General features: G+C 39.1%; 1 long non-coding RNA gene across 1 annotated transcript in view; it reads left to right on the plus strand.

Moving 5' to 3' along the window:
• LOC148216657 (uncharacterized) overlaps window positions 1-24,509 on the plus strand; it is a 64,437-nt gene that overhangs the window by 13,030 nt on the left and 26,898 nt on the right. The window contains exons 2-3 of the long non-coding RNA XR_015794777.1: window positions 15,371-15,556; window positions 16,134-16,285. This is a non-coding gene — a long non-coding RNA (uncharacterized LOC148216657). The remainder of the gene's footprint in view (window positions 1-15,370; window positions 15,557-16,133; window positions 16,286-24,509) is intronic.

A 24,509-nucleotide genomic window follows, 5' to 3' on the forward strand; every position in this document is an offset into this window, starting at 1 on the left:
GGGTTTTGTCTCCTTTAACAATATTCCCATTCCACCGTGGATTTTATGGTTATCAAAGTGTGTGTTAGAAGAGGGGGAAGTTGAGGGGGGATAGCAGGGCATTTAACATATTTCTTTTATGAGAGGCCTAAACAATACATTTTCAACCCAAACAATATCTGAGCCAGAGTAGCAGTTTCAATGTCAGTCATGCTCTCAGCAGTCGAAAATAAATGATCTTAACACAGGACAGTGTAAAAGTATCTCACCCCCACCCCCTATTCTCAACTGACAGATGAGGCCATTTTAAAAGAGACTTTAAAGATTGAATGAGTGGCATTTGTAGATTCGGCTGTATTTTAGTCACTGCAAAAACTGTCAAAATACGACGTCTAGAAATTTGAAAACAGTAGAATCCACAAAATGGAAAAAAAAGAAGCGCGTGGGTGCGCATGCGCGTGCACACACACACACACACACACACACACACAGTGCTGAAGAAGTCCCCTGTCCAGGGATGAAAAGAACTAGCCAAAGGATCCTCCAAGGAGAATGTCTGATGGGATTAGGCCTGCACGAGATAGGATTGCAATTCAATGCCAGGCCACGTGAGAGAGGGGAAGAAAAAAGAACTACTTTGTTTTGTTTTTTTAAAGTTTCAACAACACTAATCCATGTTATCCAAGAGAGGACAGAATCAGGCCAGGGAAAACTGTGGGGAAGAAGGAAGAGAAAGAGAATATAAACGTGGTAAAGTGGATAGACATTTATTGATAATTTGCCTATTTCTTTTTCTATCACTTGTAGAGTTTTAAGAAGGACCAAGTTTCAATATTTGTTTACTTGATGCAAATAGTTATGAAACAAGAAAAAATAAGAAAGAGGAGAGAGGGAGGGAGGGAGGAAGGAAAGATCACTATAAAATAAGGTCAAAATAGGGTTGTTTCAAAAGAAAGCAAGAGAGGGGAGGGGGGAAAGAAAAGGAAACATGGTACTAAGCAAGTTTACTTTTCATATGGCAAGATGACTGATAAGCACTCTTAGATCTTCTCAAATGTTTTTTTTTTTCCCCCAAGCCTTCCTTTCGGAGAGAATGTATTCAGCTGAAACTTTTAAAGGAGAATTTATGCCATAATAAGACTGTCAAGCGGACATTGAAGGGGGAGCAGGGTGATTGGGGATCTGCATAACTTTACTTCAGGCTAATATCAGAATTTTCCTGGGTAGCATTTCGATCTGTCAAGGCCTCAAGCCTGTTTACATATGAACAGCCTGTGAACCCGAATGTCCCTGCTGATGAATACACCCTGCTTCCTTGCTCCCCTCTTCCTCTTGGCTCTCCCCCCACTTCCCTCAGAAGGGAAGGATTTGCTTCCATTTGCATAGCAGGTGCTTGATTCTTCATTCTTCATTAAAGAAGTTTTAATATGGGATAAATTGGCAGGAATTAGGGGAGTCTGGAAACAAGGCAAGGGACCATAGAGGCTTCACTCAGCCAGTCTGAAAGAAAACAAAGTTTGGAACAGATAACTGAAGTAAGAATAATTGTTGAAAAAATACTCTGCACTTTCTGTTGGCATGGATTAAAAGCAACCTAACTTTCTTCTTCTGGCCTATAAAATTCAAGTTTGTCCAAAAGGTCTCTGAGTCAGAAACATTGGTTGGAGAGTTTAAAATGTTAATCTCTGGTATAATCCCTTCATTTGGCATTGTAGAAGTAGTGCAGTCACAAGGGATCGCCTTATTTATTTATTTTCTCCCTGCCCCGCCTTTAAAGAAAAAAAGAGGAAAGAGAATCTTGTGATGCAGAGGAGAGGAGAGGAGAGGAAGAAAGGAAAAAAAGGAAAAAAAGATTTAAAATTAGAACAAATGCTTTATTTCAGGGCTGTTATAGCTTATAAGCAGTGTTGTCCAAAGAGGGCAGTAGGAAAAGTTAAGATGGCAGCCATGACTGCAGATCAAAGTAGTGCCCCTTTTTTATCTGCAACACACATTGCATGGGATGTGGCTTCAATCATGCAGTCATAGTTTTTGGACTCTTTCTCCCCCCCGCCCCCGCATCCTTCCCCCATGTCCCTACTTGCAAGTCTGCCCTGGGATAATTGTCCTCCATCTTGATAGGAGAATATACTAGGAGGAAATGCCGAGAAAGGCATGGTAGTGGAGTGGGGGCAGAAACCTCAAATCTTATATGTTTCTGTAGCAGTTGTGAGAATCGATTCCTTGATAGCTGGGCTTTGATTCTCCAAGTCTGCTTTTTATAGCCCTTTTTTAGGCAAAATTGGGAAGTTCTAAAAGAGCTCCACCCAGAGCTGATGACTCTGTTGATGGCTCGCTATGAACTGAAAAAGGAATATAAAGCAAAAGAGGGCAGGGATAACAAAGCTGCAGTTATATGAGCGCCTCCTTTCTAAGACATCTGTATAAGGTTGTACTCTTAATCCTCCCAAGATTTTGGCCATTTTAATTTTTGTTCCTAATTTTAATTTTCATAGAATCAGAGATTTGGTCATTGATACCACTATGAATTGTTAGGTAATTTTCCCCAAAATTCAACTGGGGTCTGCTTCATATAACTTAAATTCATTATTTCATGTTCTGTATAGAGAACAAGTTTCATATGAGTAAAATCCTTTCAGCTGCTTGAAGAGGGCAATCATATTCCCATCTAAATACCTCCTCATGACTTCTTTGAGCCTGTTCCAGATTCTCTGAATCTTTTTAAATATGTGGTGCCCCAAACTGGACACAACATTCAATATGATGTCTGATTTACTGGAGTATACTGGGCTTAGTTTCCATGATTTGGATGTGGTATTTCTGTTGACGTAGTCTAACATTTATAAGTATTACTGCCAAACCAAATATTTACCCATACTATAGCTGTGAATGATGTCTACTTCCTAAGTAATGAACTTTGCATCTGTTTCTGTCAAATTTCATTCTATTATTTCCAAGCTGTTTATCTAACCTAGCAAGATCATTTGGAATTTTATTTCTGTCTTTTAAGGTTTCAGCTATCGTGCCCAATTATATGTCACCTGCAAATTTGATAAAGCATTCCCTCCACTTTTTCACCCATGTGTTGATAAGCATTGAACTCAGGATTGAATACTGTACTTGTCCCCCAACCCCACTTCATGGTCCCCACTGTAGTGTGAGTGTGAATTCTGGCAGTACATGGCCATCACATCCCAAAGTTTCTGCTACTTCTTCTTTACTGCTCAGTATCAAATGAAAGACGGCTTATCTTTTTGAGCTTCCACCATCTTCTGCAGGAGAAAGTTTTCAGAAAAACAGGTCAGGCATTTCCTGGAAGAACTATGTTTGTTAAAGTTTATGTCTCTACAGATTTCTCTCCCCCGCTCCGCCTCACATTTTACTATTAAATATTACTATTTAAAAGTCCTGCAATGTGCTTTTGGTAAATATCTTCACATTGGTTGGCTAGTCAGTAGTAGATACAAACAACAGAATTGCCTTCATTTTTTCTTTCATTAATTTTAATTCAGATGCTCTCAAAAAAACCCACCAAATTCATTCTCTTGGATGTTTGTGCAGTTGTGGATATTTTTAAACATACAATGCACCCCACTTTCTATTGCTTCAGTTCCTCTGAACAAGTTGTATCAGTGAACTGCTATCAGGTCTCACTGGCAAGGTCCCTCTTTTATAAAGGGTGCCAAGTTTGTTCTTGCAACTGTCAACATGTATCTTAGGAAATGGTGATGTTTTTCATTTATAATATATTTTCTGGAATTATACCTAATATGTGTGATTTTATTTCAAATTTTATTTTTAGGATTTTCTGAATATTTCAATATATTTCTTTCCAGTACTTTTGAATTTTTTACGTAACCACCACATGTAAGCCACTTCCAGTACACTTGCAAATCACCAGACTATCTTATGTCCAAACTACAGGGTGGGAATATTTGACCTAAGGAACATCATAGTTTACTGGGGCTTTGTCCTTGTGTATTTCCAGTCCTTATCCAACTGTCTACAATATTGCCTTCTTGAATATAAGGCTTGTGTGCTGACTCCACAAAGGTCCTGCCAGAACTTTATTTCATTTTGAACCAACTAAGATTTCTGAAACCTTTATAATATCAGCTCTTATAAAGGGCATTGTAATGGTCCAATCTGGATACGATCAATGAGTTATTAAACACACATCACGAAGGGGAAGGAGGAGGCAAGATGTAATCTTGAGGCAGATATTCTACATGCCAAAGTCAGCCTTTTGGATCTGTCCCAACTGTCTGAACAAGTTTCTGCAGTTTTCTGGGCAAGATTTCGGAAGTGGTTTGCCATTGCCCCCTTCCTAGGGCTGAGTCAGAGAGACTGGCCCAAAGTCACCCAGCTGGCTTTGTGCCTAAAGTCAGATTAAAACTCACCGTCTCCTGCTTTCTAGCCTGGTGTCTTAGCCACTACACCAAACTGGCTCATCAGAAGCATTATTACATAGTGATTATTTTGGCAAGCCAAGCCAAAAGATATTACGGTCAATGATACTGCAAGCTGTGAAAGGATTCAGAAAGGTAAACAGGATCACCCAAGCTTATCAAAAACCGTTTGCATTCCAAGCTATAATTAGAGGGAAAATAGGCATAAAATGTTTTACAGATGGTATATAACTCCATCAATAATTACCAAGATAATAAACAAATCATATAACAAGTACAGGAAATGCCATAACAAAGAAAGAACATTTTGCTACATGTGGTGGTTAGGTAAAAAATTCAAAAGTACTGGAAATAAATATATTGAATTATTCAGAAAATCCTAAAAATAAAATCTGAAATAAAATCACACATTATTAGGTATAATTCCAGAAAATATACTATAAATGAAAAACATCACCATTTCCTAAGATACATGTTGACAGTTGCAAGAACAAACTTGGGACCCTTTATAAGCCTTTATTTATTATTTATTTATTTATTATTTATTGGCCTTGCCAATGATACCAAACTGAGAGGCCAAAACTGGAGAATATGCAGCAATGGCAAAACTGACAGTATATCTCCATAATAGGAGTTAAACCAAATTTAAGCAGTAATGGCTCCCTTGCATTTGACAGATTACACAGCAGGGCAAATTTAGACACTGAGGATATGGTTTCTAGAAAAATAAATTATGAGACCAATTAAAAATAATAGATGAAAGTACTTCAACAGAAACTGGCAGCAATTCTTAATCTCCAATGTAAAGCATAAATATCTAAATTGCAGTTAGCGGTTGGGGACACAAATGGAAGGAAGGGGAGGATGTGTCACTAGAAAGTTGTCCCACAATGCTTGTTTGTTCCTACTTTGTAGCTGTTTTGTTTTGTTTTGTTCTCTTTTTTCTTTTCTTTTTTCTTTTCTACCTTTGGTATTTCATTATCTTAATAATAATTTTATTTTAAAAAAAAGAATTGGACCCTATAGCCAGGCTTAAATCAGGACTAAAAGGCATATAAAAATTAAATATAAAACTGCCTGAATGGCTGAGATAAATGCATTTTCATAGTGCACATAATTTTTCATTGGATAAGTCCAAATAAAGAACTGCCCAAATAAAAACTTTTATGTTTGAGGTCTTTAATCCTGGTCTCCCAGTATCCTTCCCTTCCAGTAGTCCTTGGACATGAGCTGGAGAATGTGCTGCTTTCCAAATGTTGTTGGACTTAATTCCAATCAGTTGGTGCAAATACAACTGCAGACAGAAACCAAAATTTACATGTTGTCTTCTATGCCTGGAAACATCTCAAAATCTTCTTTACTCTGATAGTGAAAGGGTCTTATTTTGATTGGCATGGATCTGCAAATCTATTTGTCCAAAGGTGGCATGTATAGATGGAAACTCAGTAGACCACAGGGAGAAGAAGAAGACTTCTCCATCTGTATACATCTACTGTACATGTATATGACTTCAGTAAAATAATGAGCTTCAACAAACACAATTATTATCATCTGATCCAAAGGTATAGATGAGGCTGGGGAAGAAACCTGGTTTTTGAGCAGAAGGACTGAGCCACACTTCAAAATATAGATGGAGCCAAGACAAAAAATTGGGGCCAGGACAAAATTTGATTTAATAATTAAAGTTGGATTAAATTAATTTGTAACCCATGTATTTGATAATTTATCCTTTCTGTCATTTGAAAAATTACAATTAATACCATTAGCAAAAGTTTTTGAAGTTCTTAAAGCTATAGTTAATTTTTATTTATAGTGGAAAAGTTGATGTAAGGTAGATATGCAGGTCATAAGAAACCTTTTGGTAGGTAGGAAGTTAAACTGAACATTTGGGGTGAACTAAGGACCCTAACAGGTGGGTGACAATTCAAAAGGGGGGGAATAGGATTTTTTTGTTTGCTTGTTTGGAAGGGGGAGGTCATCATTACCTACTATAGCTTAAATCAAACATCCAAGGGCAAGCCTTCATCAAACTTTACATCAGGGCAGACTGGGCTCCTCTGATCCCCTGCCCCAAAAATCCCTCCATGCAAGAAATGTACAAAGGAGATAACTGGCAAGTAGAATACTATAATTTCTGTACACAGTGTAGCTTGAAAAGTGCCTAAACTATATAGCATGGCTTTGATTTAACAGTTATTCAGTACCTGATTGCTGAATATTGAAATACTCCACTCTTTCTCTTTTGGATGCTTGAACGGGGCTCAACTTATAATAAGGTGTTATATAATATATAACTTAGGTACAACTACAACTCTTAATATACAGTTTATAAAACATACAATAATGTGCTGGTTCTTACATGGCATATATAGCATAGGGCTCGGTTATTTCAGGGACTGCCTGTTTCCCATAACATTGGCCTGGCCAATTGGATCCTGCAAGGTTGGAACACTCTGGTTCCTTCAATTAAATAATGTCATCTAAAGACCCCGGAAGCATGACTTCTCTGTAGTAGCACCTGCCTTCTGGAATGAGGTTCCCCCTGAGATCCAGATGGCCCCCACTCTGTTGTTATTCAGAAGAGCTGTGAAGACCTGGCTCTTCACTCAAGCCTTCAGCAAGGAAGAGTGAGACCCCTCACTTCATCACACTTACCATCTTTTATCTTTAAGTTTTGTTGATTTTATGTGATTTCTTTGATTGTTGTGAGCCACCCAGAATGAGTCAGGAGGCATACAAGTTTAATGAATAAGAGTAAGAATAAGAATAAGAAAAGAAGCTGAAGAACACAAAGACCAAAGAATACCTGATCAAGAAATATCACCTAGAAACAAGGAAGATCAAGGAAGCAGTGGAAATAATAAAGCAGCAAATAACAGCCATAACCAAAGAGATCAGCAGATACAAAGCTTGAATTGGACACTACAGACAGAATCTCCAATTTCAGTTGAATCAGAAATGTTTCTACCAATCCATCAATGGAGAGGCTGCAATGGACCAGTCAACATCTGGCAAAGAAGAAACAGTGCAGTTCTGGGTGCAGCTATGGGACAACCAAAGAAATACAACAAGAATGCAGCTTGGATAAAGGAGGTGGATAAGAATAAAAAAGAAACTGAAATGAAAGAATGTGTAATAACAGCAGAAATGGTGGAGAAAAGGGCAAGAAAGATCAAGAATTGGTCAGCACCAGGTGAAGATGAACAGCATGTTTTTTGGTTAAAACATCTGACTGCTTAGCACCCATTCATTGCCAAGCAATTTGACAACATACTGTAAGGAGGTGAAATTGATTAACATCTGTCAAAACCTACCTTATAATAAAAGATCCAGCAAAAGGGGTAGTACCAGGCAACTACAGGCCAATTACCTGCTTGCCAACAACTTTCAAATTGCTAACTGGTGTGGTAGTTGATGCAGTCCAACAGCATCTAGTTGAAAACAAGCTCTCTCCATCTGAGTAAAAAGAAACCGCCCAAACAGCAGAGGGACAAAAGATCAGCTCCTAACTGACAAGATGATTTTGGAAAACTGTAAGAGAAGGAAGACCAACTTGAATGTAGCTTGGATTGATTACAAGAAGGCATTTGACTCCCTGCCACATGACTGGATAATCAAGTGCCTAGAAATAATAGGAGTCAGTAGAAACATCAGAAGCTTTGTGCAAAGATCAATGGCACAATGGAAGACACAGTTCCTGGTCAATGGTGATAGACTGGGAGAGGTTAACATCAAGAGAGGAATCTTTCAAGGAGACTCACTATCACCACTACTGTTTGTCATTACATTGATTCCTCTGTCAACAATACTGACAAGTCAGGCCATGGCTATCAAACATCAAAAACATCTGCCAGGCTATCCCACCTCCTTTACATGGATGATCTGAAGCTGGATGGAACAACACCATCTGAAATGGAATCACTGCTCAACACAGTCCAAATATACAGCCAAGATATTGCAATGGAGTTTGGACTGGACAAATGTGCCACCCTTACTATCAACAGGGGAAAAATAGTGAAGACTGAAGGAATCAAGATGCCCAATGGAAATAACATCATGTGTTTGGACAAAGAAGATCACTACAAATACCTGGGCATCCTTCAGGCTGACAACATCAAGCACACTGAAGTCAAGAAGAAGGTTAGTAATGAATACATCAGAAGAGTGAAGAAGATCTAGTAACTGATTCCAGATGGAATAATGGACTGGACTCAAGCAGAACTAGATGCCCTGGATAGGAAGACCAGAAGATAATGACAATGAATCATGCCCTTCATCCACACAATGATGTTGACAGACTCTACTTATCAAGGAGCATAGGTGGGCGTGGAATGTTACAAGTACACCAGACAGTTGAAGAAGAAAAAGGGCATTGGAAGAATACCTGAAGGACAGTGAAGATGATGCACTGAAGCTAGTACACTATGAAGGCTTACTGAATACCAAAGAAACCAAACTGGCCTATAAGAAAGACCAAATGAAGAATAGAAAAGAGACATGGCAAGACAAAGTATTACATGGCCAGTACACAAAAAAACTAGCAAGCAAAGCAGATAACAACAAGACCTGGCAATTGCTAACACCAGGAAAGTTGAAGAAAGAGACAGAGGGGCTAATTCTGGCTGCACAAGATCAAGCCTTAAGAACAAAAGCATACAAAGCCAGAATTGAGAAGACAGCAACAGACAGCAGTGCTGCTTCTGCAAAGAAGCTGAAGAAACAGTGGACCACCTAGTTAGCTGCTGCAAGAAGATCCCACAGACTGAATGCAAACAACAGCATGACAAAGTAGCAACAATGGTGCATTGGAATATCTGCAAGAAATATCATTTGCCTGCAAACAAAAACTGGTGGAACCACAAAACAGACAAAGTAATAGAAAATGAAAAAGGTAAAATGCTGTGGAACTTCAGAATTCAAATAGACAAGCGCCTGCCACACAACACCCCAGACTTAACAATTGTTGATAGGAAAGACAGAAAAGTCTGGACATTGCAATACCTGGAGACAGCAGAATAGAAGAGAAAGAACTGGAAAAAATCACAAAATATAAAGACCTGCAAATAGAAGTAGAACAACTATGGCAAAAGAAAGCAAAGATAGTACCAATAGTAATAGGCACCTTAGGTGCAATCCCAAAACATCTGAAGCACCACCTGAACACCATCAGCATTGACAAAATTATCATCAGTCAATTGCAAAAGGCAGCTTTACTTGGAACAGCTTATATCCTGCAATGATACCTTTAACACCATCAAACAACAACATCTGCCTATCCCAGGTCCTTGGGAAGGATTTGATAGGTGGATAAAAATGCCAATCCAGTCTAAACATCTGGCTGACTGTGTAACCAACCATAATAATAATAATATGTAAATCAGTTGAAGGGCTAGATTTTTCTATCCATCCCCACAGGAATTTCAACTAATCTAGAGCTTGTGCATTGACACTGAAGTGAGCAAGTCTGTAAGTAGATGTTCAAACTATTTATTCCAGAAATGTAAATAAACATTGGACAAGTATGAATGAGTAGGAGCTCTCTCTCTCTGTATATACTGCAGTCAGAAGTATTAATAATTATTGTGAGGATGTTCCTTTAGAGTTCGTGTGTGTGTGTGTGTCTTCCCTATAAAATCCCTATTCAGTCCTGGATACTTTAAAGCCCAATTAATTCATGAGATAGGCTAATTCACAGCTGTGCCACAGACCAATGCTTCCAATAAGATGTGAATTAAATTCCCATTAAACTAAGACTAGTGCATAGCAAGGCAACAGGATCAATGTTGAAATCCTTTTTTAAGGTATGTTATTATGAATTTGGCTGTCTGGATAGACTTTGAAATGGCTGGTGTCTGGACTCTTAAATGATCAGGAATTTAAGTGTACAATGAATTCTGGAAAAGCCTTTCCATTCTTCAGAGTTTGGAAGATGACACTTTGTAGGCACAGAAATTGTAAAAATATTTTTTGTGGTTTGAAGTTGAGAGGTGGAGGAAAAGAACAGAGTTTAATTGGAAGTAGCTCAGACTAGGTGTAGTCTTAATATTGGCTGAAATATTCACTTAGTGGGAAATTGTTGCAGGATCAGCGGTTCTGCTACCTGTTTTTATGAATGTGCTGTTAAACGTGACTCTATAGCTGCATACCTGTGCAGTGTCCTCTCGTCAAAAGAAAATTAAAATTGAAAGAGATGTCATCAGATTTTGTACTGCTTTGTGGTGGTAACAGCTCATAAAAGCAAGGTCTGTTTGATTTAGCTTTCTAAAACTGCACTTTCAAGATTGCTTTGTGGGTCGCAAGATGGGAACTCCAGTTGCACTGCTTAAAATCATTTCATCCAAAAGTTGCCTGTCACAACACCTAGAGATTTAAACTGAAGATTTTAGTATGAAGCGGGCAATTAAATCTTACTGAAATTAATGGCAGCGTCTTCTTCATTCTGCCAGATGGCAACATTGCTCATTCTTGTTCCTCAACAATGCAAAACATGGATTTTGTATAGAATAAACATCAGAATGGATGATTAACAAATATATTTGTCCTGATGAATTCTGGCATGGATGTAAAGCAAGGTGGGCAAGTTTTTCGTAGTTATTCTATTGTAATATTGGCAGGGGTTGATATGTTTACAGCAATAGACAGTTCCAGACAAAAGGAGCCCTCAGTTTCTCTGTATTAAATGACACCAGATCTGTGCAGTAACAGCGTGTTTGCAGACCCAAATTGTGTGTGAGGTTTGGAAAATTCCCAATTCAGGCAGCGTGGATCTTTTCCTCTATACTTATTTTTTTTTAATCTTCAGCTGAACCATATGGTATGGAGAGCAAGAACCAGGAATGGACAAACAATAGGGAAATTGAGAAGGAGAGGTCAGCAGTGCTGAGCGGGTGGGGCTTCAAGCCCCCTTCCAGTCTAATGAAGCTGTTGTTTGGGGGTAATGAGGCACACGCCTCAAACCCTCTGCTTGGTGCGAGAGTCTCTCTCCCCAGGACGTGATTTGTCATACAATCCGAAACTTTGCGAGGAAGGGACCCGCCTTCTCAAGACAGAGATGAGCCATATGTCCATTTGCTTTGCATTTGAGAAGGTGGGGGTGGGGGGTGGGGAGAGAGAGACAGAAAGAGATTCTTGAAAAGGTTCAGTTTCTGGCAAAGCTTCAGGCATTATCTCCATTATCTACTCCAATTTCACGTATACCTTATTGGTGTTAAATATCAACTCTTACAGAAAAACATTTTGTATCTTTATAGACCTAATTTGTATGATCTTTCATATTGGCATGTGAATTTTTATTTAATAGTCACAGATTGTGTTCTTTGACATCAAGGCTGTCGGAATACCATCAGAGACAAGCCTATTCTGATGTGATTTAAAAGTAGATTAAATCTCTGTGTTGGAAGCATTCTGTTATGAAGAAATAATTGCAATTAAGTCCCACGGATTTCAGTGTGTCTGCTCTAAATATGATCAAGACTGAATGCACTCCCATATATTAATGCATTTTCCTGAACATTTTGTATCTGAATGACCTATACTGGAACACAAGCCAGTAGCATGGTTAGTGTGCTGTAGCTAAATGAATAAATATCCTAGTACTGAAATACAAGTGCTAAAAAAGATCCATCCGTTCATCTGATTTGGAAAAGAAATCATGGCAGAGAAAAAAGAGAATACTAAAAATGAATAAACCACATTTTGGTAACCCTACACTGACCACTGGTAGAAGCATCCATTATGGAAGTTATGCAGAAAAATGAAGTGCAACAAATACATAATTAGAAGCAAAACTACCACCTCTTCCTATATCTGTATCTTTGCTTGCATTCAGCTGGACAAATGTGTCATAAACAATCCTTCTATTGCCTCTAGGCTATTTAAAGAGAAGAAGGCTCCATTAGATCTAGGTGAATAATAGCAAGCTGTTGTTTGTATGTCTCCTACTCAAAGAAAGCATTCCATATCCTTTGTTGGCAAGGAAAAAGAGGGTGGTCTGCTTTCACCTTTCTCATAAAGAAGCTCTCCTCTAGGGCTCCTGCTGCTGTCCAGTGTCTAATGCTGAAGTCTCACTTACTGAGCTCCTCTGACATATGACCATCCTTAAAGAAAAGAACTGAACATGATAGTACCTTCAAGCACTTTTTCCAAACAGCTCAAACTTTTGTGGACCACTTGACCAAGGGCTGAAATAAGCTAAGAAGCAGCAAGTGTCTGTATGATGTAGCATTAGGTTTTATAAAGCTGTTAGGGAGATGTTCACCTTCAGGTGATACCTTCATTTTTAAAGTATCACCTTGATCATAAATGAGATAGAAATCAAAGTACCCACTAAGGGTTGATTCACACCACTGCATTTCTGAATCAGCTCTTTCCTCTGTTTTTTCCCCATCCCATTTGTCTGTTCAGATAGATTTGTTTGTGAAAAAATCTGCTTTGTGGTCCTTGATGGAATGGCAAGGAAAGTTTAAGTGTTCAGTCATATGTTTTTGGAAGATCATTTATGATATTTTTTCTAAAATAGTGACTATTCAGCCCAGAATAGACTGTCATGTACCTATTTCTTTGTTTAAGCTTATATGTTAGTTCACTCTCAAACAACTCTAAATAGGTTACACTTCCAAAGAGACAAAACAATAAACTTAACAGAACATCACAATAATATTCTCTTACCCTACCACACCAAAAAAATTCCATAAATCAGCATAATCAATAACCTTGCTGAAAGTGGGAATCCAGTTTAGGTCTTTCCTGAACTCCAGTGTATCAGTCTAATGTTGTTCCAAAATAAGGTGGGCAATAATGAAAAATGCCACCCTTGTGGTTTCTGATAGCAATGCCACCCCCAAGTAGGGTCCCAAAGGAAGCCAGTCCTCCCTTACAGATCTTAAGTTGTTTCTTGGATATTCGTGAAATTGCTAAATCCTTCTGACCTGTGTTTGGGTGCTGTATTTCCAGTTGTCTGTGCAAAACTGGTACATCCGAGCTACTAATTCTGGAAAGTTAATTGTACATTATACATTTTCTATGAAAAGATGCATGAAGCAGTAATGAAGGTGGAGAGGTTCCTTCCCATCCCCTCAATCTCTGCAGCAAATTCTGAGAGGTCCTGTAATGCAGTGTTAAGCCATTTTTAATTTCCCTTCTACAGTGAAGGCCTTTCCCCATCCTCTCCTTTGCTAAGTTCATCTCTGGGAGATGCTTAAATAGAGAGAACTGTGGCTTCAAACAGAAGAAATAAAACAGGAGGATTTGAGGTGGTGGAGGAGGAAGTCTTAGAATGTAAAAACAAAATTAACAAATCCACTATTATATTCCCTGTTACTGTGGAGGGGCTTCTTTGTCAGGTTGTAGAAGTAGGAAGAAAAGCTTGCATATTTCATTACTATTCTTTAAAATATAGTGCAAATTTTCTTATCCAGATGCTGTTATTTTCCCCAGCAGACTTATTTTTTAATTGTAGCATTTAGCCAGCTTTGGTTGATCTCAAACCTAGATGGTGCCGGAAAAACTTAAGGCTAAAGGTTAGACTAGGAAATTGCGGGGGGTGGGGGGGTGGGGAATCTCTGAAAATGTTGGTATGGTGGTACTGGTATGGCCTCCAAAGCATCTAATACTTGGATCCCTTGCAAAGAGGCCTGAAGAGATGGAATTCACTTTTTCTTTCCAAAAGAATGCCTCCCATGTAATTCTATTTATGCAAAGGCAGAACTGGGGAAAACCAGATTGTGCTTTTATTATTCCTCCCAAGGTCATAAGGATGGAAGATGTAATCCTTTGATAATTTTTGATTAATGGGCTAGACCCAGTACATAGTAGATGGAACATTGTCTTTCATTAGCCAAAGTGACTATTGGCCTCCCTAAAGAGGCTGGATCTCTCTTATCTTCCTGCTTTCGGTAAGATTGGAAATTGTGCTCAGGAGACAAGAACAAGGAAAAGGGGGAGGAGGGTGAAGAACCAAAACAAGAAGGGCCTGCCTATGAACAGCCAAACACAAGGCCCAAAAGAACTCCAGCCATGCTCTCTGCAGTGAACAAGTGCTGAAACCGAAAGCCTTATTCAAGGCGGCAATAATAAGTTTCACTAGGCTGAATGCATTAATTTTATTTGGAATTCTGTGCACATGAGACCATTGTTTCCCCAATATTTCTCTTTTCCCAATAGCCTCCTTTTTACATCTGTAGATTTGGGTTCATCAATTTTATAAGGGAAGTGCTCCCTAAACCTTCCCTACATGCAAGGTTGGATAACGATGTAGCTACTCCTCATGTATCACAATAGGCACAAGATTGTTAAGTCCTGCATTTCCAGGCACTGGATGGAAGAAACCTCCCTTTCTTTCCCCACAGAACTGGACTCAAGGGAGAAGTCCTGGGTGGAAGGGCTAAGACTCCTCATCTGGGCAAACATGCTGCTGTCAGGAGATTCTGCCAGACTGGTAGCTACCTACTGTAATGATCTTTTATTTTTATTGAGGGAACCCTTGGAAGGAGGGACCTGCCAGGGTGGTTTTTGAATTATCTCCCTTCCCTGTTTGTAACAACATCCCAGAGGAGACAATGGCTAGTCACTTTTGTATTGTTTGCAAGACAACGACATGGGCATCCCCCACTCACAGCCAGGAGTTGAGCTTGACTTAAGGAAGGAAGGCTGACTTTTATCCACAGTGATTCCAAGATCTTAGTCACCATCCGTTCAGACCAAATCTCTGTACAAATGAAGCTAGGTATCTTATGATTGTTAAGTTTATGTTCAACTTCATAATAAACAACCATATATGCAATCACAAAATGGCTGCTAGAGCAGAGCTTATTATAACTTGATTAAATTGTGGGGTGTGCCTAGTCACAAAGCACCCATTACACAAGAAAGCTCACTGATGTGATAAAGGCCAGGTGACTTGTCCACAAAACAGAATACAAGGGAGAGGAATAGCCTCAAGTTCAAAACAGAAACCTACTTCTTTGATTCTCTCTCTCTTTCAGAGAGCCCCTCAATTCCCTCTCACATCCCACACTCCCATCTGGGGGAGATTCAGGGGGAACAACTGTTCTTCAGGTTTGCTTTCTAAGAATGTCCCTGGACTCACCTGTGGTCCAGAAATACTCTGTGGAATACTGATGGAAGGCATCTGGAATGCAGCACTTCACTTCGAAATACTGAAAAAAAAGGTAAGGAGAAAAGAAAATGCAGAGATCAGCAGGGCTAGGGAAAGGTCTTTGTGGGTCCTTTGGCCATCTCAGGATTTTAAAACTACAATGTTTTCTGGGTATTACAAATTACATCCCTAAGAAAAGAACTCCAGTGATTTGGCATGAGACCTTACATCGCTTTTGACTTGCAAAGGTTTCTCCATCTAGCTACTTTCAGGTTCTTAAGGTTCAAAGCCATGTGTGATCAAGCCATGCCCAGTTGGGTGCATAACCTTAAAAGAGCCTTCCCCATTAGACATAATTCATATTGCCAACAGCACAGCCAATGCAGTTAAGGGAGTTGTAATCCAACGCATTGGAGGACATCAGGCTGGGGAAGTCTGGCATAAGACAAAGTCATTTTATCAGAATTACTACTGAAGGAGAAGAATTTGAGCAGCTTTACTCCTAACATGCTCTCCAGTGAATAGAGACGTTAGGTCTATGCTACAGCAGAACCAGCACATTCTTTTGCAATCTTAAGCTAACACATTTATTATGGCATAAATAAGAGACCATATCAACAGATACATACATTTTAATTTTCATTTGATAGGTAATTGTCACCACCTAGCAAACACACAAATACCTTGTGTCGGCCGAAGATGTCATCTCTTTTCCCACTTCTGTGCAGACAACAGACCTCACCTTGCTCATGTCCCAATGTGATTTGTGCAGAGACTAGAAAATCTAGTCCCTCTAAATCAGGTAGGTGGGTACAATGAACTGGGCAGATCCACAGAGATAATCCGCTCTCCCCCAAACTGGCATGTTTATATGCTTTCTCCTTTGCCAGTTGGAAACAATAGATGGAGACCCTTCCAATTGGACAATGGCTTCTCCAAAAGGGAAACATTAATGGGTGCTTGTTTTGATCTGTTAATTAATTCATATTGCTCTTTTGTCAGCATTTCTGTATAGTCAAAGATTGTGTAGCTACTCTGGTCAAGCTACAGCTCTCACTGCTATGGAATTATTGATGATGAAAATTGCAGTAAATTGCTTCATCCAGACACCTGTTAGATCCAGTACGCTGCTATTTCAAAGCAGTTTCACATGCTGTAATTGTAGTGATAGGAGCACAGTTCGGCTTCTCCATTTCTCCTCTTGGCAGAAGACAGTGCCATCTGTTGGTCTGACAATAGCTTGCATTTAATAATAAAACGTCCAACTAAATTAAGTTTGGCATTTGGAACTTGCAGAAACCCTGTGAGAATTATGTCTTTGACATTTTAAACTCATTTTCTTTCATGTTCTTTAACTAAATGACCAATGCAAACATTTTAATCCAACATTTTAAAAATGTTAATTTGGAAAAAAAATGTTCTGTAGGGCCACTCAAAGATTTTTTGAGTGGGTGAATTTTGCCCCCATTTTCAAAGAAATAAGTACATAGGTTCTGAAGAAAATTTCTGTTAAATTATTATTTTTTGTTTATTTTTAAATGATACCATCTCTAACTATATTTTGGTGAGGGAATTCTGGGAAACTTGGCATTCAGACAAATCGGCCATCAATAGACACGTAGAGATAAACCACATCTTACATACTATTCAAAAGAGGCAATTAAAAAAGGCTAAGAAGGAAACAAAAAGACCACAACACATTCTCTCCAGCAACCAACACCTAGATAAACAGAGATTAACACCAGATAAACAATCAAGCAGAAAACAATATACTAATCAAGGAACTACCAAGGAGAAAACCACATCCCCACCAACACTGGCAGAGCAAGCTACTGTATATAAACAGGGAGCAAACTCCACACTCACCAGCACTGATGATATTACTTAGTCGGGTAATGAGATGTCTGCAAGCAAACAACCAAGCTTAGAGAGCACCAACGATTCCACAATAATAACTCTAGGGACCCCACAAATAGGAGATCTCCTCTCCCATTGTTGCTCCAGTTCACCTACTATGTAGAGACGAACAGTCCTCAAAACTAGTATTCATTGATAACATTGTTTTCTAGAATTGTCTAGTCTCCTTTGATAAATGATCAAAAATAGTGCGAGTAAAAAGCAGTCTAGTCCAATTGTGGGAGCTCTTCTACAATCTTTCTGCCTTAATAATTTCCAGCATCTAGCAATGTTAATTGCTAATTGCTATACACCGCCTTGTGTGAGATGAGTGGGTATATAAATATGATAAATAAATAACCTCACTATCTGTGGCATAGACCCTGCTGGGTCTCGGGGGGACCTCATTCCAGAGGTCAGGAGCTGCTACTGAGAAGGTGCACTTCCTGGGTCCCAAAGATGACACTGTTTAATTGAGGGTACCTGGAGTGTGCCTACCCTCCTGGACTGTACTGGCAGGCAGAAACCATAGGAGACCGGTCCCTCAAATAACAGGGCCCTAAGTCATGTAGGGCTTTATAGGTAATAACCAGCACCTTGAATCACATCCAGAAGCACATGGACAACTAACGCACCTTGCAAAGCAGAGGTGTCACATGAGCATGTCGCAGCCAGTCCATCACTGTTTGCGCTGCTGCATTCTGGATTAATTGAAGCTTCTGAATGGTCTTCAAGGGTAACACAATTCAATGCAATTCAATTAATAAATAGTACAAATACAACAGGCCCCACATACATCACATCACATCACATCACATTACATTAACAAACACATTAACCTCATGCCTGGGACAGAGTCAGGTCTTTAGGGCTTTTCAGAACCCAGGAGAGTGGGCACCATCCGTATCTCTGGGGGATGCTGTTCCAGATGGCAGGGGCAGCAACAAAGGAGGCATCCTTCCTCGGTCCCACAAGATGGCAATATTTAATTGAAGGGACCTGGAGCATACCAATTCTGTCTGAACATATCAGGCAGGCAGAATCAATTGGAGATAAGTGGTCTCTTAGATAACCTATTCCATGAAGGGTTTTATAGGTAATGGCCAGCACCTTGAATTGTACCTGGAAACCTACTGGCAACCAATTCAGCAATGATACATGGGTGTAATGTGAAGTGCCCATTACTGCTTGTGCCACTGCATTTTGTACCAGCTGCACCTTCCAGGTGGACTTCAAGGGGAGCCCCATGTAGCGTACATCTCAATAGTCCAATAGTGAGGTAACCAGTGCTCTGGTCAAGGAAAGGGTGCAACTAGTGCACAAAATAAATCTGTGCAAAGGCCCCACTGGCCACAGCTGCCGCCAGTCTTGAGTGAGGAAGTAGAACCCCAGTCAAGACTGATAGCTAAACAGCTAAACAGCTATAGCCACTCAGTCTTGTCAGGATTGAGGCGAAGTCTGTTCCTCCCCATACAGACACAAACAACCTCCAGACACCAGGTCAGTACATTGACAGCTTCACTTGTGCAGTGCAGGGTTGAGATGTAAAGCTGGATATCATCAGTGTACTGACAAATGACCTTACCCTGTTAAACACAAAGGAGAAGGGAGAGCATCAAAGCCTGAGGCACCCCACAAGTGAGGGGCCATGGGTACAATCTCTCCCCTCCCATCAACATCATCTGGAACCAACTACTGAAGAAGAGGGTGAACCATTACAGCACAGTCCTTCCCACTGCCAACCTCTGCAGGCAGTCCAGAAGGTCGATGGTATTGAAAGCCACTGAGAGAATTAGGAAGACAAGGATGGATATACCAACACTATCCCGGCTTTGTCAAAGGTCATCAACAGGCATGGCCAGAGCTATCTCGAGACTATACTCAGCCTGAAACCTGAATGAAACAGGTCTAAGATAATCCATTTCCTCCAAGATCCTCTGCAACAGCCACCCAACCATCTTCTCCACAACCTTCCCCAAAAAGGGAAGATTGGAAACTGGACAATAATTGTCCAGAATAGAGGGGTCCAATAGAGGGGTCTATATAGAGCGCATTACAATAGTTAAGCCATGAGGTGACAAGGGGGTGAGTAACTGTCTGGAAGGCTGACCAGTGCAGGGAAGGGCACAACTAATGCACCAGATGGAGCAGTGAAAGGACCTCTTGGCCACAGCTGCTGCCTGCTCTTTGCAGCTGCCATCTGCAACTGAAGTTTGGAAGGTCAGGAAGGCTGCAGTTTAATATGTAGTAAAGCTAAACAAAATTGGTCTGAAATACATATATTAATCCAGAAGATTTTGAAGGTTAATATACAGTCAAAACCAGAGACTTTCCTTTTGGGACTCATGGATAAACAATTGGAAAAAGCTCACGGACCTTTGTTTTTATATATGATAACTGCAGCTAGACTTTTATATGCTCAAAGGTGGAAAGACTCGACATTACCTACAATGGAAGAATGGATGGTGAAGTTGACGGAGCTAGCCGAGATGGTGAAATTGACAGCTTTCCTTAGAGAAAAAAGCATTGATTAACTTTAATGCCAATTGGAATCCCCTTTTGGACTTTTTGCAGGAAACAGAAAAAATGACATTATGATATATGGATTTGATAATTAGTTAAATTAATAGATTATACAAAATATGTATGTCAAGATGTAGTTTTGGAGGTCATTATATGATTCATTTATATCTGCTGAATAAGAAGTCGGAAGTTATTCTTTTTGTATTTTTTTTCTTTTCTTTTCTTTTCCTCTACTTCTCACCACTTTTGTTTTCTTTCTTTACTTCTAACTTTCTTGCTTTCTATTTTTCTTCTTGATTATTAGTTCTTGTTAGCTTTTACCCTTTTGCTTTTTAAAACTTAATAAAATTCATAAAAAAAAGGAAGGCTGCAGTTTAGTGGAGATATGACTGTACAATGAAAACATGACATCACACACACCCCTTAGCTACCTTAGAAGTAAAGAAATACAAGAATGCCATTAATTTTGCTTCAAAATTCCTTTCTTCTTCGAAATAATTTCTAAAACATATTCTCCTCATCAATTGAATGAAAAGTAATAAGAAAAATATGCTGATTTTCTCTGCCTAGCACTGACTGTACAAAGAAATCTTCCCAAAGCTTGAATGCCGACTTCTCCCCAAAACACACCTCATTATTTGATTGGCAATATTTATAAAACAACAAATATTGTAGAGTGATCCCCTGATAATAAATCTGTCAAATTATACAAATATACATGCAAGGTTTTAGAGCTTTACTCCTAACAGTCTCCCCCTTCCCATCTTCCAATTATGGCATTTATGGGAAAAGAAATGCATTTTTTCCAGACATCCCCTTGGTCTTTTTTGCTGTGTTCAGAAGTGCTGAACTGTCCATGGAGGGTCTTGATGGCACCAATTCAGTTTTAAGTCAGTTCAGATGTAGGGACCCTGGTTTGCCTTGTGAAGTCACAGAAGACCCAGTCCAGAACAGCCTGATTAATGTCATGATTTGACTGAATCCATTGCATAACTGCCTCCCCCCCAAGCCCACCAAATAGAGTCTGACTGATAGTTTCATTCTGTGCATTCTTAGACACAATAAAATAAATGTGTTGATAGGAAAAAGAGAAACATTCTTGGCTACCCCTCCCAGCATAAACCTTATAACATTCTATTTTTGTTGCTTTAATGCCAACAATCAAGTTATTTGCCACCATAAAAGGCCAGTGGCAAAATTAATTCCCTGTAAATTCTGCACCCACTTTAATGGACTGGATAGATCACAGTGAAAGGAAGTAATCACTGACAGATCTCAATATGATATCAAGCAGAAAGCCACCAGACCTACTGGGATGATCAATCTGGAGACAGACTGAATTATTTTCTAAAATGACATGGGAAGTTGATAAAACATGAAGCTCTCTCTCTCTCTCTCAGGCTCTGACAACAGCTGTTCAACAGATACCTAGTGGCTTAGTAAGATTTGAAAATATAAATCTTCAAATGACTTGGGATCTTACTCTTATAGGAGTTGCATGTAATAACCTAAGGTATGCCATGTCCTCATCTATGCTCTGTGGAGGAAGAGACAATTGAAGCCAAAATCTATTCTCTAATTTCCAGAAAGTTTTTTTCTCCTGGAAAAGAGGCTTCGGGTTTTTTTTTATCTCATTCTTATAATGCTCTAGAATATTTGGGAGGAGGGATTTATTTCTTTGTTGTGAGATGGCCACACACTTCTTTTCAATATATATGTCTTCGCTGCTCTGCAGCCTCTCTGGCTGACCACTCTTGGTCTGAGAAAGAAGAAGAAGTCTCCTATGATGCCTTTTCACAGGAGCTAACTGAACTATGGAAAACCAGGGAGGCTGCAGACCAGTGAAGAGGTAGGCACAAGGAAGTTCTTTGTCCATCTCGTTACTACAGTAAATACAATTACAGTAATTCCATATTCCACCAAATAAAATTCACAGAATTTCTTTGGAAAATTTGAAAATTTGAAAAATTTATTTTCCATCGAGTTGATGGAAAACAGCAAACAAAATGAGGACTTTTTTTTGGCATTGTACTACCTTTGTTTGCAGAAGAATGCTCACTATTACAGCCTTACTGAACTTAATGGGGTTTTCTTCCGAGGCAACGTGTACTACTAGGCTAGGTTCCTAATTATGGAACACCTGAAATGTTAACCAAGAATGACAATGAGATCACAGTTAGAATGAAATTTAACCTATTACCTGTTTACATCTTTTTAAAACTTACTAGTAGATTGGAGATAACCTTGTTTTAGAGCAGTAAGATTATAGTTCCAAAGAGTTGGAAAGGTTTTGACGGAGTGAATCTGTTGTTGCATTAATAACTTAATGATTCTTTTTTAAACTTTGCTGTGTTCCTTTTAAACTGGCAAAATTCCTGGCTGTAGCTGCTTCTCAGCTTATTCTAAACTTGGTCTGTGTGGGCTACACAAGAAAGTGGCAAATGAAAAGCCACTGTTGTCTAAACTATTTATTTTTTCATCACTAAATGAAGCGTTATTGACACAATTTCTTTCCCCAGACAAGTAATTTTGCCCCTAGAACCTTTGATGACAGCAGCTGCCACATTTTGATATTTGTTCTATCCATATGATTACAGATTTTGAGATAAGAGCTTGTTATACCCTTTGTTGTTATAAGATTGCCCTTAAAAATCAATCAGAAACCTGATCTGGTCCATAAAGCTGCTGCCAAATTCTTGATTAGGAATATGTAACCTCCGCTGCTACTCCATTTCTAAATACAAGTCAAGGTGGATATTTTTAAAGCTGTAAATGTTTTGGAACACCTGTGACTCCTTAAAAAGTAATTCATTGCTTTTTAGCACTTTAAAGATGAATACCTTTGTTATGATAAAATTATAATACAGTGTACTGTCTATTTAATTAGAGGTTGCACAAGTTAGTCACTAGATGGCAATCTTGACTACCGTACTTATGTGCAAACCATTTTTGCCCTTTTTGCTTTCAGAATTGGCAAGCGATCTCTTGCCTCTGCAAAAAGCCATTGGATTTATTAAGTTGTTACCCATTAACCTGATGCTTATGTTGATATTCTACATATACTCTGGCCGCAGAAAGTCTCCCTGAACAGAGAGATTCATTTCTGAGTAAGCATGTGTGGTCTTGTGCTATAAAGCAGCTATGGGATTGGGCCTGCATCCTGTTAAGTCTGCACCAACCTACAAGACCACAACATCACACCATTATTGTAGCCGTTCCCTTTAGTTGGTAGCTACCAATAAGTTTCCAAGTAGAAATGAAGATTATAACCATCGCTTATAAATCCCTGCATGGCTCAGATCCTGGGTTCTCTTTAAGATCATCTATCCCACATAAACTCGGCTTATCTAATCTGACGACAGAGGGAGGCCTATTGAAGATCTCCAGCCATCAAGAATGCGAGGGGAGAGGGCCCACATTGGGCACTCCCTATGGGGGCTCCCCTTCTCTGTACCAGCTTGTTCCCTGAGGTAAGGGTAGCTCCCACTCCCCTGGGATTCCAGAAGTTCATAAAGATTTGGGTGTTCCAGAAAGCCTTGGGGACTTGAGTTTGGTAGCATTCCCAGTGCCAGGAATATAATATTAATCATAATTTTTGCCACAATTTTATGTTGTATTTCTGTTATTGCATATTACTGTTATTGCATTGGCTGCAAATGTTTGTACACCTCATTTTGTACACCTCATAGAGTAGCCTTGATTAAAGTGGTTCATAAAGTTATAAAGAAAAATAATTAGGTGTTTCTGATATCAGTGCTCAATATTACAGCGAGAAAGAAAAAAAAAAATCCAAATATATGTGTGCCTGTAGAATCCGAAAAGGGGTACAGGACTGCATGAAGCTGCTTTATATTGAGGAAGATCACAGAAACATTTATCTCTTTAATGTATATTATTTATTTATTATTAAACCAATTTATATAGCCGCCCATCTCACCACAGGCGACTCTGGGTGCCATACAACAAAGCTAAAAACAATAAATAAATACATTAAAAATATAAAAAATGAAGAAAATAGAGAATAAAAGGATGTTAAAAATAAGGGAGCCACCTCAAAAGTGCAGCCCTTATCCTGCCAACAGTTGAGCACCCTTGCTTTACATTATGAATATATGACAATATCCTCTGTTGAGTCAGAATCAGACCATTGTTCAACTAGTGTAATATGGCAGCATTTAAAAGTTTAGGAAGAGATCATTCACTGAGAAAAAGTCTACAGAGACCCTACTCTTCTATATCATGCTTTGGTAAAAAAGAGTATCCCAAAGAGAAAATAAACTAACTTTATATTGGCAGGGTTCTTCACTCTTCTTCCACTGAAGAAACAAATAAGAACTAGTTTTATTTTGAGTCAACTCAGTGTAGAAATTGGATCCACCTTCCAGACTTGGAATAGTTACTAGACTGTTAAAACAACATTGTAATAGCCATATGTATTCAAAAGGAAGTACTTCAGTGGTAGTTATTTTCAGGTATGTGACTACAGAATTTCAGCCCTCTAATGAAGGAATTGAATGTAATTACTAGTGAGTAGACCGGCTCTTTGAACTTCTCGACAAAGAAAGGATGGGAGATCGCCCACAAGTGTTCCAGACAGTTGCTCCTTG

The sequence above is a fragment of the Python bivittatus genome, unplaced genomic scaffold (assembly GCF_059951505.1).
Source record: "Python bivittatus isolate LINGU-HERP-01145 unplaced genomic scaffold, Pbiv_v1 ctg000080_np1212, whole genome shotgun sequence".
NCBI lineage: Eukaryota > Metazoa > Chordata > Lepidosauria > Squamata > Pythonidae > Python > Python bivittatus.